General features: G+C 45.3%; 1 protein-coding gene across 2 annotated transcripts in view; it reads left to right on the top strand.

Moving 5' to 3' along the window:
• LOC122234964 overlaps positions 1–14,351 on the top strand; it is a 44,936-nt gene extending 30,585 nt beyond the window's left edge. For both annotated transcript variants that reach the window (XM_042973199.1, XM_042973197.1), the window contains 2 exons: positions 9,354–9,440; positions 14,303–14,351. The gene's annotated coding sequence lies outside the window, so the exon portion shown is untranslated. The remainder of the gene's footprint in view (positions 1–9,353; positions 9,441–14,302) is intronic.
• The last annotated feature ends 373 nt before the right edge of the window (positions 14,352–14,724 follow it).

Raw genomic sequence — 14,724 nt, 5'->3', positions numbered from 1 at the left:
TGTGAAGCCTGTAAAAATCCTATTTTTATTGCCTTATAATAGTGGATGCCAAGTGTTTTTTTTTTTTTTAGCATAATTAGGTCTCATGTAATATTTGGGATTTATATTAAAATATTAATTTTTCTGAAATTTAAGTTTAACTGGACACTTATGTTTTATCTGGCAAACCTCTTTAAAGGGAAGGTTTATTTCAGAATAACTGTGCTTGGAGTAAAGCATGTAAAAACCCACGTAATCCTCAGAGTCCAAAGGGCTATGCTAAATTGGACACTTCTATTTAGCACCAACTAAGTATATTGCAGTTTGGTCTGGTCCACAATAGAACCTCCGAAATTGAAGTGAACAGAAGGTAGAAAACGTTAATGCAGCTATTGTAGCATATGAATTGATTACATATGTAGTCCTTCAGAAAGTTCAGCTTGGAAAGGGCTTTTCCACCCCAGCATGCTCTTTCTGGGTTTTAAGTTCGGGGTTGGAATCATGGTCAGGCCAGATACCTAAGCTTCTGATTTTTTATTTTAACAAATTCTGAACAGTCAACAGGGTATGGCAAGTACGTGCTTTAGAAGTGACATAGCAGCATCGAAAAGCTGGGGAGGAGACTGTGTCCTGCCAGGTGTTAAGATTGGAAATAGCAAGAGGTGGTCAGGAGTCTGCAGTATGCAGGTAACGGGTCTTAAACTCCACAGAATTCTAGCAGCTGGTCTCACTACATGAAACCAGGGCTGTAGGTGATGAAAGTCTTAAAGCTATCACCATAGGGCCTTTTCAATTTTTGCACTGGGTCTTACTTAGTGTAGAGGATTGGCCCAGTCCTACTCCACAAGTTCCAATCCTTAATTCATTCAAGCCATCCTCCCCCCACTTTTCTCACATGCTAGAGATTACACAAAACCATGCATCCCCTTCCACCATCCAAATCCAGAGGTGGAAGTCAGCCTTTCAGTATGTACTTGAAACACCTACAGAGCTTGTTCCAACTGATTAAGACCCACTCCCTGAGTTGGATTCAGTAGGTCTGGAATGGAGTCCAGGGACTTGCATTTCTAGAAGGTTCCCAGGAGATGCCAATGTTGCCGGCCTGGGGACCACATTGAGAACCACCACTCTAGTTTTACCATTATGACCAGTTGTCTACTTATCTCCAGAGATGGGATCCTGGTCATTAGGCTGGCGAGTGATTCATCTTCAAAAATCTCATTCTGAAACTCTGCTTCCAAGGGAGACTTCTGGTAACAACTATCTTGCATTGATTATCCCAGAAATATGGAAGTTACATGCAAATGGTTTATGAAGGGAAGTGCTTCCAAGAGGAAGTAACAAGGTAGTAAAGATGAGCAAGAGAAGGAAGGGGTGGCCAAGTAAGGATAAGATTTCATGTAAAGCCCCATTGTAGTGGCTGCTACTCATGCCCCTATGCACAAAGGGCAGGGTCCAGGAGACATCAGGCACAAGTTTCTAGTTGTTCTCTCCCAGTGGGGTCATATAGATACTTATGTCTCCCAGCAATGATGTGTGACCACACACATGGCAACAGGGAAGCTCAGGTGAGCCTTGGTATCCAGAGTTTTTATTGGAAGTAGGTACGGGATGGCCACCTGTGTGGGAGAACTTAGTACCCAGCTCCTCCAGAGGTCAAGCTGATACCATGTGGGCTAACTCTGCCACTATAAATCACATGGTTTAGCATAGACGGTTTGGTGTTGCCCATGGTCCCCAAGTAAACAAAAACACGCTCATCAGGCAGGATGTTCCAAAGTATTAGAGGTGCTCTCTCAGCAGCCAGGCAACGATCAAACCCTTCTTTAGAATATGCAGGGTATAGACAACTCATGAGTCCTGGGTTAATTCTTTAGGACATACATACAAATCTTCTTTCAAAGCTGAAGTACCAGTTTGCAGAAAATACTTTGGCTCCCAGGTTCATGACAGGATCAACCACAGTCCATCCTTTTTACACTTAAATGCCCTTCTTTGAATGATATACCACTACAGAAATGTATCGGATTTAACGTATTCTGCATCAGGACGAGGTCAAAGGCTTCAAGTAGGCACACCTCCCATTTACCATCACTCCCAGTGACCCACTTTTGTGGATTTGTCCTTCTTCCTGACCTTACAACTATGGGACTTGTAGATTTAGAGGCACTAGCTCCCAAAAGGGGCATGCTTATGTCAGGGGACATAGCAAAGACGAACTTAAAAATGAGCTATTGTTGCTGCCTGAGGACTCAAGGAACAGAGAGCTTCTCCCCCCTCAGCTACATGTAGTGATACCTGGAATAATGCTACCACTCTATGGGGCTGCCTCATCTGAAGATATCATCTTTGCCAAAGGTCATGCACCATTCTCAGGGACACATTCCAGTGGGGGAACACCACTAGTGCTACAGAGAATTGTGAAGCTGGGAGGATGATTCAGAGTTATCCCAAAATAGGAGCATAAAGGCCTGGCCCTCTCACCCTAAGTGACAGATCAACTTCTCTACCCAAGTCCTGCTGGATCAATCCTCCTACAAGAGCTACTCTCAACAGTACTCCATGGGACACAATTCAGGAAGCAGTTTTCTGAGATGGAGAGGAATGTACAAGAAAAGCTCAGTCTACAACACCTTTTGCCCTTAAGGACTATGGCCAGGCTTAATCAGCCTCTTAAACTCAGGCTATAATTTCACCTGGACAGAGAATCTGCAATCCCAGAAATTCTGCGTGAGTGGTAGATGTTTGCTTTTCAGGAATGATCCAGGACAGAAGCTACAGTGATGGTCAAAGAGACTTCCTCCTGGAGGACCTGGAAGGCAAGGAAAAAGTACCTCATCTTCAGAGGTTTGGGTGTGGAGGAGAAGACCATTACTGCCAAGGAATAGATGGCTCTTCTGTCAAAGTCCAGCCCCCTTCTAAGACCAATACAACCAAAAGAGGGAGCAACTAGGTTACCCAAAGTCTATCTTTCATTCATACATCCCAAAGTTAATCAGATCTGAAAAGATGAACAACATCTGACACAGGTTTTTCAAAATCCAGGAATTTCAGAGGCAGTCTCAGCATGGGTCATGACTACAACCACCAGATATGGTTATTGAACTAAAACTTTACTATTGGCTCATTAAGGTTAAGGGTTGAAGCCAGTTCCACCCAGGTAACCAAATGCATGTGTGTGGTCTTGTCAGACATCTTCCACTATGTTCTTCCACATATTCTCAGCTGTTCCAGAACTAAGATTATGCAGTTCTAATACCTTGGTTTTGTGGACATGAGATCCTTTGGGAGCACGACAGTTCAATCAGATGGGCCCTAAGTAGTTCTCCAGTTGGTGGTCTCCCAGAAGACATTTTAAAATTGGTATAAGATTTATAGAACCTAAAATTCACCATTTGAACCATTTTAAAATATACAATTCAGTGGCATTCAGTATATCCCCAAAGTTAAGCAACCATCACTGCTATCTAGTTCCACAATGTTTGCATCACCCCAATAGGAAACACATTCCAATGATTTCTTCACATGGATTGGAGTTACTTTCCAGTGTCCTTTAAATCTGAAGGACTCCATTTAGCATCTTTTGTATGGCAAGGTCTCAGTTTTTGTTTATCTAGGAATTTCTTTATTTCTGTTTTGGGAGAACAGTTTTGCCAGACATAAAATTCTTTAAGTACTCAAAGGAAAAAGGAAAAAAAAAAAAAACCTGTCAATCACCCCACAGCCTTCTGGCTTCCATGATCTGATGAGAATTCAGTTGTTAATCTTAGTGGAGGATACCCTTGTACATAATGAGTTGACTCCATTTTTGTCCTTTGACAATCCGATACTGCGTCTTGTAGATTTCTTTAGGTTTATCCTCCTTGGAGTTCATTACAATTTTTGGATGAATAGATTCAGGTCACTTATCACATTTGGGGATATTTTGGTTCTTAGTTCTTAAGAGATTGTTCTCCTTGCTTGCTCTCTCTCTCTTCCCCCTATATGTATCTTGGGATGATTGAGCAAAGACACTGAGCAGGCTTGCAGGCAGACCAGATGTTTCCGCTGGTTTCTATATATCCAAGACTGAATATAGGATTTCAAGGGATTTCCATGAAAGGTTTGCTTAATCCAAGATGGAAAGGGGCGAGTGGTGGAACTGGCCCTGTTACATCTTATAGGAAAAAATTCAAGTGTTAACGGTTTTCTAAGATACCATTTCAAGGAGAGAAAAAAAAAAAAAAAAAAAAAAAAAAAAAAAAAAAAAGGAAAATCTACCTTTCTACCATCCACTATTCTCAGCTCCTACTCTGCATTATGGACACTTAAAGAAGCCTTCCTTAATATCTCCAACACTTAGTGGAACATACGGCCCATCCTCTACCATGCCCCTTGAGTCCCCATGCCGTAAGTTTTGTGCACCCCGGGGCTGACATCCTGGACTCTGCATCAGAATAGCTCCATCTTCTTTGGAGGCACTGTAAGTAAGCTTAGAATATCTCAGAGGCACTGTTTAATAAATGACTAACATGTCATGAGCATATATAACCCAGACTTCTCAGTCCAGAATAATTCTGAAGTAGGTGTTTAACCCTTAAGAAAAGCTCTAACAATCAGTATAACCTCTAGTCTATCCCTGTAGAAGCTGGCTTATTAGGACTCTTATGGTAACAGCTTTCCTTTCTCTAGATCACCTCCTTAACTCCTTTGCCAGGACTTCACAGTCAAACCTTTTTCTCAGGGTATTCTATCTTAGGGCCTAATTTGGGAGGAATCCAAACACAGTGGGATAAATGGGATAAACAATTCTGCTGAAACACAGCAAAATATTTGATCCTGGCTATGGATGGGTTTTAGTTTTAAGATTAGAGGTTAGTTCTTTCTTCAGATGTCCCATGTGGTGTGAAAAGTAGGCAGGAAAAGCCAAAGGGGAAATTGCTTCTGCTTGAGTATTATCAAAGCCCAGTCTTGATTCCAAGTGAATTAGAGGGGTACTGGTCATTAGCTGTGGAGGAAGCAAACTTGGAGGGAGAGGCCTGCCTCAGCTAAGAGTTATGGAGTTTATCCAATTTGTATAAAGGAGGCAAAAGGAAGCAAAAGTTTGAGGGGATTAAGAGTCACATTAGCCCCACTTTTCATTTTTCGGAGTAGCAGGGAGGCTGTGGCATCCTAGCAGAGGGTTGTATACTACTGACAATCACCATTTTGACAAACATCTTCTGATGTCACTCTTGAGGGAATGGACTTGGCTAGCTGCACAGACAGTGAAACCAGGACAGGAGCCAGGCTGTGACCATGATAAGAGGAGTTTTAGTAAGGTCCTCCAATGAAGCTACAGGCAAGGTGTTAGACTATAGTATTTTCTACTCCAGGAGAGCTCTTTATAGAACAGTATCCTATATTCTGTAAAAAAACACAATTTCTAAGATTTTGTATGTATGGGTCATTTTCTAGTGTTATTTCAGGTTTTCAACTAAGAACACAGAACCTCATCTAGAATGCTTGAAGTGTTCTCATGTGTGATGGCTAATTTTACATGTCCACTTAGTTGGGTCACTGGGTGCCCAGGTATCTAGCCAAGTGTTATTCTGGGTGTGCCTGTGAGGGCATTTTGGGATGAGATGAACACTTGAGTTGGTGGACTGAATAGAGCAGAGTGGATGCCAAGTCAGTCACTCCCTCTACAGAGGGCAGTTCAAGACCTGAGTAGAACAAGACAGTCTCCCTCCCAAGGAAGAATTCTTCCCGCCTCATCGCCTTCACACAGAGAAGTCAGTTTTCCTGATTTGGGACTCAAACTAAGACATTGGAACATTGGCTCTTCTTGGGTCTCAAGCCTGATGACCTATGGGTGGAAACCACACAATTGGCTCTCTTGGGTCTCAAGCCTGATGACCTATGGGTGGGAACCATACAATTGGCTCTCTTGGGTCTGCAGCTTGCTGACTCAGCCTGCAGATCTTGGGACTTGTGCACCTCTATAATTACAAGAGCCAATTTATCATCTGCTCTATCCTGTTTCCCCAGAGAAACCAGACTAACACAGCAGGTCTGGTTAGTGGCATTTCCCATTAAGTACGGTTAGCATTCCAACAGGATGCTGATCACATCGTCAGCTCTCCATTACTTAGTGCCCACAACGTCCACTCCATCCAAGGAGACTAGATAAAACCCCCAGGTGGTCATTCTTGTGTACAGGTACAGAAAGCCTGGTGCACATATATTTTGGAGATTAGCCCAAGGTACCAGGTCTGTGGTCAGTCTATGGCTATAGTTTAGCTCCCCTAATTCCCAGCATCAAGTAACAAAGGCCTTCAGCCTAACTGGAAGACCTCAGACTCCATTCTTTCTCCATCAGTAGCTAGCTGTGTTGCTTTGAGCAAGTCGAGTTCCAAGCACACTTCCCCCCTCCTAGTGATGTTGCAGAACGATGGCTTCTGTATACTCTCAAGTATACTCCGAGTGGAGACACATTCTACATTACCCTCACCCATCCCCACCCCCACATGTTCTAGAACCTCAGTACTCATGTCACCACGAATCACAGTGGAACATCCTACCTGGCTAAGAAAAACGATTGACTAACCAAAGTTCAGTTTGTCAAATTGAGTCTTAACGGACCAGTAACATTTACTTAAGTTACAGGAGCAAATACCCCAAGTCCTACAGTTACGATTTCATCTTGTGAAAGCACTGACGTCTGGTACCCAGTCAGTACTTTATGAACATACTTACATATTTACAGGCTTCCTGGGATCAGCAGAAACTAACAGCATCCCACACTTTGCCCTCTCCACCACTTCCATCCCAGGCATAGCTAGCACAGTGGTATTACTACAGAAGGGTCTAGAGACCAAATCTTCACATTTATTTACTCACTGCTAGGAAGAACCAGCATCAAGAATTTCAGGCCATGTTTTACTGGAATCGTCCTGCCTTTCTCAATCCTATAGAGCATATGTCACAATATAGAGTTGAATCAAGCAAGGGATACACTGAATCTTTACGTAGAGCTCTATTGGTTAATAAGAGCCCATACTTGTCACCATTTAACCCTCAGACTACAAGAACTATTGAGTTAACATCCTAGGACAGGGCCTGGCTCTCCATGGGCACTAGAAGAGCAGCTATTTTCCTCACTATGAAGAGGAAATAGGATCTCTAAGGACTCTTCTGTACTCCCCATTTAGGGATCAACATAACTGCTTATCATCAATAGAGAACCACACAAGGCTTAGCTGTCTAACAGTTGCCAGGTTAAAGTGGAAATTAAGGAGTTCAACAAAGGACACGAAGAAAAGCTTCACTGCTTGGCTCTCCCACGTGTGCAGAAGGCTCCACCCCTCTAGTATTGGGCAGCCCCCCATTTCTTCCTCCCCAAGCTCCCTACCAGGCATTTCCATGGTGAGGTCAAATACCTCCACTGTTGTTCTTCCTTGCCCTCTTCCTTTTGAATTAGTAACCCAAACCTCCCCCTGGCTTCCTAAACTGGGAACACGGTTCCCAAGATCCCTTTATGAAAGTCATAGGAAGATTTCCAAGGAAAGAAGACTCTTAGAAGGGGTGTGGTTCTGGCAGGACCCTCTTCTGGTCTCCTCTGGGTCCCATTAGGGACCTATATTCCTGCAGCCTGGCTGCCATATGCTTGGGTTGAGCAAGGGTGAGGGCACAAGAGCTGGATAGGGAGGGAGGGAGGGAGGGAGGCAGCCAGAGAAGTTGGGAGACCGGTTTCTCGAGGAAAAGCAAATAGAACGCTGACTTTTGTGCCCCCTATTGCCACTAAGTGTTAGAAACATGACAAATATCAGACAATGAAATAAAGTGGAACATAGCTCTCACTATGTAGAATCAAGTGTTGGAGGGAAGCAAGCCTAGAAGGGAGGATTAAGTTAGGCTGCTATGGTGAACAGGGAGAAAAAGAGAAGGGTGTTTTGAATTGGTCTCCATTCTTCCATCTCTTGCTTAAATCCAAACTCAAGAGAAGATTAGAATCTGGACTTGGGTTAGATTTGCATACATGGCAAGGTGGAGAAGAGTCCAGTAGAGTGATTCCGACCTGGACACCTGGTGCAGAGCGCTATCAGGGAGGGAGGAAGCAGCAGGTTTGGAGAGAATGAACCAGAGCTCCATTTGGGTGAATGGAGTTGGGAAGACCATCAGACATGCAGGTGAATAGGTGGGTCTGAAGCTCCACTCACATTCAGGCTGCAGGTCTGAAAGGTAGGGAGGAGATCCATAGAGATCACATTGGTGCTTCCATTACTGTCACCCAGGGAGAGAATGCTCAGGATGCACAGCCTTGAATCCCATGGCACACAACCATTAAAGAAAAACATGATAGAAAGAAGGAGCCAGCAAAGGATAAAAGCAGCATCCAAAAGGGAAAAGCCAAACCATCAGAGGAAAGTATCTAAGGAAGAGTGGGCAGAGCCAGGGGGAGGAAGCAGCATGAGGCTCAGGCTCAAACTTGAAGTACAGAAGACAATAGGCAGAAGTGGTATGTCAGCCTTTGGTAGAAGAGCCCATGATGACAGGTTGTGAATTGGGACACTCTGCAACCCTCAGAAGGTTCTCCTTGAAGTCCTGCAGTGCTCTGGCCCCCTGGTTGGGAAAAATCAGAAGACTCACCTAGAGTCAAGGAGACTTGAGAAGCTCTAATCCAGGGTTTGTCAAGAAAAAGGACAAGGAAAAGCATCAAAAATAAAGTGAAAGACCAAGCAGTTCTCCGTATTCTAAAAAAGTATTCAGAGGTACCAGAAGGTATAGCCTCTTGGAAGGCTTTTCTGGAATGCTGCACTAAGCACAGAATTCAATGTGCCTTCTGGTTATTAAACAAGCAAGCTTGCCTGGGCTCCATCCTCCTACAGGTGTCATCTGTCAAGAGACCTGGCCAGGGCTGCACGAGAATTCAGCCATGCACCTGACCAGCATCAGCAAAGGAACTCCATGTGGGCTTAGTTTGCAGTGCCCAGTATGGAGCCAAGACAATTACGCCTTTGTTATAACAGAGTCACAACCCAAGAGTCCTCCCTGGTCCCTTGTTTTGAACTAGGTTCCTCAGTAAGCAATCAAGAAACCAATCATTTCCTGCAGCACTCCCATCAGAGCCCCAAGAGAAGAGGTGTGGAATCCTTCTAGGCCCTCCAGCTTTCTGAAGCACCACTAGACTGGTCCCCAACTAGATAAGCACCACAGCTGGACCCAGTGGCCAACTGGACTGTCACTAGCTCTGTAAAGTTAGACTGGAATATAGACCCCTGGCCCCTCTCCACAACCCAACCTTAGAGTCCTTTTTCTTTGCTATTGGGAAGGAAACTGTGGCATTCCAGGTATGGGGATGCCCCAGCCTAACTTCCTACAAGGACCTCAAACATATGGTTTTGTCTCTCTAGGGTCCAATGAAGTGTGACCAACACTTTCCTCATGTTACCTTGGAAGATCACTCCCCTCCCCAGGAGGTAAACAAACAGCGTTTTGAGGTAGGAGACACCCTCAAGCCTGGCCTCACTGGCCCTCGAGAGGGCAAGTGAAGGGGCAAGCAGGATCTACCCATTGTGGCTTGGGACTCGGTGCTTCCAGACTGGCCCATGTTCTAATGGTAGCTCACAGATCAGTGAACACTGGGAATGTTTTAGTAGGCTTAGGTTGTTTTTATTAATAGCGTTATTATGTATTTGAAATGGGAGTTATTATAGCCTGTAACATACAGTTGCATCAGGGAATTATAACTTCAAACACATTTCAAGAAAACGTTAATTTTGAATAAGTGAGCTATCACTTAATCTTTTATCCTTTTAGTCACAAAGGATACGTTCATCTTCTACGCCTACATCAGCACAAAGGAACCCATCAGAAACTGAAAGCAGGTGGGATGGATTGAAGGAAGACCATTAGTTACAAAGAGACTGACAATCATTTAACTTCTATCAAAGAGCAGGGTTACTTTCACCAAATTCAGGGCCATCTGGGAAGAGATGGCCAGTATCACAAAAGTCAGAAGCATCCTAGGGTCCCCTCCCTACTGGTTACATGAGGCAGAGAAAGGAGAAGGGGCCTCACACGACTGGGTTAGCCTGCACCCCAGGAGTGTATCACCTCCTAAGCCTCCAATTCTAAAGGGTATCCCTTCCCTCCTAACATGCTGCCCTCCACTTCACCCTCGTGTCAGTGGTCAGATTCTAGCTATTTTCAGGCAAGCTATCCCAGAGCTCTGGTGCTGGTGAGGATTGCAGAGGAACAGCAGTTAAGGGCATTGCCCCCTCTGCAGAAGTTCTCAGGTGAGCCCCATCAGGTTTAATCCATGGCAGCATTTTCCCTTTACTCCAACAGCCCGATTCTCCTTCTCAGAGCCACTGCTCCAGCAGATGGTTTACTGCATCTGGAGACAGGGCCCCTTGTCACACCAATTTGGATGAGATTATATGGCGTATTGGTAGAGAAATCATTGGTTTGGGAAGCCAGCAGAACCATTCCCACAGATAGAGTCCTAGTCCTAGAACCAGTACTCTTGGGGTTTTATTCTTAGTGCACATGAATTTGCCCCCATCCACTGTCGCCTTAGTCACCCAGAGTGACCTAGTAGCCTTTTCCTCATGGTCACCTTCACCTCCAATCAGGTCAATACCTCTATGCCCTAAGAAGGAACCTTCAGGCCAGGCTTAATTGGAACTAGAAGAGCTGCTGCTAGCCTTCTAGAACCATCTTGCGGTTGAAGGAGGGCTTTCAGAGCTGGTGACACCATCAGGCCCGCTCTACCTTTCTCAAATCAGATGCCCATCAACATAACAATTGGAGCCCTGAGTCAGAATCCACTGGGAACACCATGTAACAACAAACATGGGACCTTCCCAGGAACACTTAGTGCCATTTGTGATCTAAGACCGGTTCCTTCGGCCTGTGGTACAAAGGCCTTTAATCAGAAGCTCCAAAAACTCATGCTTTCCATCTCTGGACATCAACTGGCAACAGAAAGGTGGGTCACTGTTTTGAGTGACATTTTGTTCTTGAAGGATACCTAAAGTCAGCCAGGATCACAGACTCAACTGGATGTACCTGGGGAGAAGCTTCCAGCTGAGAAATGAGCCAGCTCTGTGAGCCTTTTGTGCTTCTGTTACGGGACATGGGAGAAAATTCTGAAAAGCTGCCACCAAACACAGATGTTGAACATGTGGTGGGGCAGAGGTGGGGGTATACATAGCAAGACCTCAACTTCATGCTAACATCAGAGTAAAAACAAGGAGTTCCAGTGACAACATGGTGATATGGGTCAAGGGTCCCCCAATAAAACCAGGAGGTGAAACTATAGAAGGCAGGACCACCAGTGAGAGAACAGGGCTCTGCCATTTTCCAGCAGCTTTCAGATTCTCCAGTCCAGCAGCTCAGCCATGGCCTTCCTGGGATCCATTCACAAGCTAGGACTCAGACACTTAGGCACACAGTTATGTGAATCAGAGGGGACCATGACTTTGCAAAGAATGATTTTTTCTGCAGATGAAGATTTGTTATCTTGTAGAGAATATTGAAGTAATGGGGTCCCTGGGTGGCTCAGTTGGTTAAGCATCCAACTTCAGCTCAGGTCATCTCACGGTCCGCAAGTTCAAGCCCCGCGTTGGGCTCTGTGATGACAACTCAGAGCCTGGAGCCTGTTTCAGATTCTGTGTCTCCCTCTCTCTGACCCTCTCCCGTTCATGCTCTGTCTCAAACATAAACATTAAAAGAAAGCATTGTGAGCTACCTTGGGGACTTGGCTGTGTCTAAGGTTTCTCCTAGGAGGGACAATGATGGAGACCCTCGGATATAGTGGCTGCATCCTAGATGTGCCTTTAAGAGGGTGCTGGCCTGACAGTGTTGGAATAGCCTCCTGGAGGCATAGCTGAAGCACCAGCTCAGAGGCAATCCTCTGCAAGGAGAGGCACCATCCTCCAGGATGCGCAGAAACAGAGGTCCCTAGGGTGCTCGGTCTCCAGTGGAAGGGACACAGGTACAGGAACCAAGGGGTTAGAACAGCAGAGGCCGCCACTTGCCATAACTCCCAATGACCTGCTGGGAGACTGTGCTTCCTGTCCCTGCAACACTTGCCTCTACAGGGTTAGACTAGGTTACGTTCCTCAAGTACTAGGTTATGTTCCTCAGCCAAAGGGTCTTGTTGACCTTTCAGTCATAATGGTTACCGGGTATTTTGGGCTCCCTGTGTCCAGAACCAGCAGCCAAGAAGGGTCACTATCCTGGTAGAGGCATTGACTCTGATCAAGACACAGTAGGGTTTCTGTGACACCAGACAGCAGAATGGAGGATCCATGACATTGATTAGTCCTCTTGGACACATCATACTCCATTCATGGCTCTCTCTCAACCAAGGGTGATTAGTACAGCAACACCAGCCTGAGATTTATCAGGGGCTCAGAAACTTAAGGAGGGTTTGAGTCACATCAAATCAGTCACTGAGACCAGGGGAGGTATGAGGAGGAGAGGATTTAGAATGGATAGTGGAGGAGAAAAGCATGTGTACAGTTGTGGCCTGAGACCACCCACAGTAAGGGGCACAAGTTCACTCCAACCTCTCATTTCTAAGTTTGCCTTCTTCTAGAGCTGGGAAGCTGCTCTACACATATGAAGAGCACCTGTATGGCACAGGTGAGGACTAGGGCAGCCAGAGTATATGCCTTGAGTCTTTAAGGAGGAAGGTGTTCACCTGCAAGGAGAATCCTTGGACAGCCTCCAGTGGTAATTTTAGGAGTCACCCCAGTATTTGATCAGAGGGGATAGCTTTCCTAGGCAGGCTCTGCCAAGGATTCTGCATCTCTACCCTATGCTGGGCTTCTAGTGGCTATCTGTGCCCTGGAGTTCCCCCATTTGCTCAAAAGGGTTAGATCTACAGTTAGACCCAGTCTGGGTAGACTCCTCTGCCCAGAGAAAAGGATGTGAAGTGATGGGTGACTGTGCATGCCCCCTCTAGCTACCCGGTCACAGAACTACATGTTGACATAGGTGTTAAGTTAGATTTGTTCACCAGGTCCAGAAAAGTCACAAAGAGATTGCACTTTGAGTAGCCCATGGAAGAATTGGTCAGCCTGTTGTCTGCCATCTCCTTGTAGGTGAAGGTTTATCCCATGTGAAGCTAGACACCATACTTCAGTATCTTCTTTAGGAATCCAGATACCATACCCCATTTGTCATGGTGTTTTTCAACCAGGTGTGAAAGTAGGTCAACCTTCCACAGGCCAACTTGTCAAAGTAGTAAGGAAAGGGTTGAAAAATCCTGGAGTTCATACAAGATTATCACCAACACACTCTACACCCCTAGAATAAGTCATTCTATGGAGTCTCAAGTACAATGTGTTCACATTGTGAGTAACCATGAAGCAGCTTTCCCTTCAGAAGGAGTTAACCCCACAGCGATCAACTCATGTGCTCATGGTACACCTGCAGCCATGAGTCTAGCCCTGGAACAGCAGACACCCCCCCGCCCCCGGCATGGGATTCTGGAGAGCTCAGGGGGTGATCTTAAGAGGTTCCATATGTAGACTTAACTCCAAGAGAGATCCCCCAGTCAGACATAGAAGATGGACAGAGCCCTGCTCCAGAGGGGAACGTGGGATTTCAAGCAATTTTAAGTACATAGCAAAACAGAGGAAGGCAGAGGTTTTCCATATAACTCCCACCTCACCTGCGCATAGGCTCCTCCATTATCAACTTCCCCCATCAGGGTTGTAGGCTTGTAATACCCAGTGAGGTTTTAAGTTCGTCAAGTTCATACTCTATTTCAGGGGGTCCATGGTTGTTGGATCACAGGTATTTTTAGGGTAGTGAAAAAGTCCTAGGATAAAATAACATCACCGTACGTCTGTCAGACACATAGGATGTACAACGTCTCCATTTTAAGTTCCTCTGAGCAGTTTCCTGCTAAAGTCTTAGTACCAATTTCCACTGGCCTTTTTCTGCCTGGAGGGCTTTCTTTGACCCCAGTAAGCCTTTATTTGTAGTACCTTCTGGGCTTTGTCTGTGCCCATGGAGCCTGGTATACGGGTTGTTCCAGGACAAGGAGATCTGACAATGCAAGCATCAGGAAGCTCCACCCTCCACTAGTGGCAGGGGAGTTGTTGAGCACCTGATCCCACAAAGGGTCTCCTGTTCTAATGATCACAGGGGACCTTCCCCCTCCATTGTAAGGGCTACCCACATTCGGAGGCATGTGTTGTCCTCTGTGGGATCTGTTACTTTTAGTGCTAGTAAGTACAGGGGAAAATGTAATTTAGAAGACTTGTTTCCTTATATTACTGTCCTCCTGAGAATGAGCAGTTCAAATCTACTCACTGGTGACTTCCATATCTAATTCTTATAGCTAGGATCAGATGCTCGGATGCCACAGGAAAGCAGCTTTTCAAATTCTGGGATGCCTGAGAAAAAGCAACTCTAAAGAAGTCCATCTATTTGCCCTTTGCTCCAAGTATCCAATTCTTCAGTATTCCATCAATCTACTTCATTTTCAGAGCCACTGAATTATCTTTCGATGGAAGCACCTCTTCTGATACTAAAACACCAACATACGTTTTGTTAAACGCTGTGTTAAGACTCTGTGGGACAGATTGGCATCATTTCTGTGGATCAGCTAAGGGATAGACATCTTGTTGAGGGGGAGTCAGGAGCCTCCAGGTTTCTCAAGAGTGGATCAATACCCTTCCAAGGAAGACATGAGCATCACTCCTGGAGAACTTGTGGACTGGCAGGCAAAAGTTCTTCCAGAAATCTGAATCACATTGGCCA

This window comes from Panthera tigris, chromosome F2 (genome assembly GCF_018350195.1).
Source record: "Panthera tigris isolate Pti1 chromosome F2, P.tigris_Pti1_mat1.1, whole genome shotgun sequence".
In the NCBI taxonomy this organism is placed as follows: Eukaryota; Metazoa; Chordata; class Mammalia; order Carnivora; family Felidae; genus Panthera; species Panthera tigris.
The sequence above is the reverse complement of the archived record's forward strand: the minus strand, read 5'-3'. Positions and strand labels throughout refer to the sequence as shown.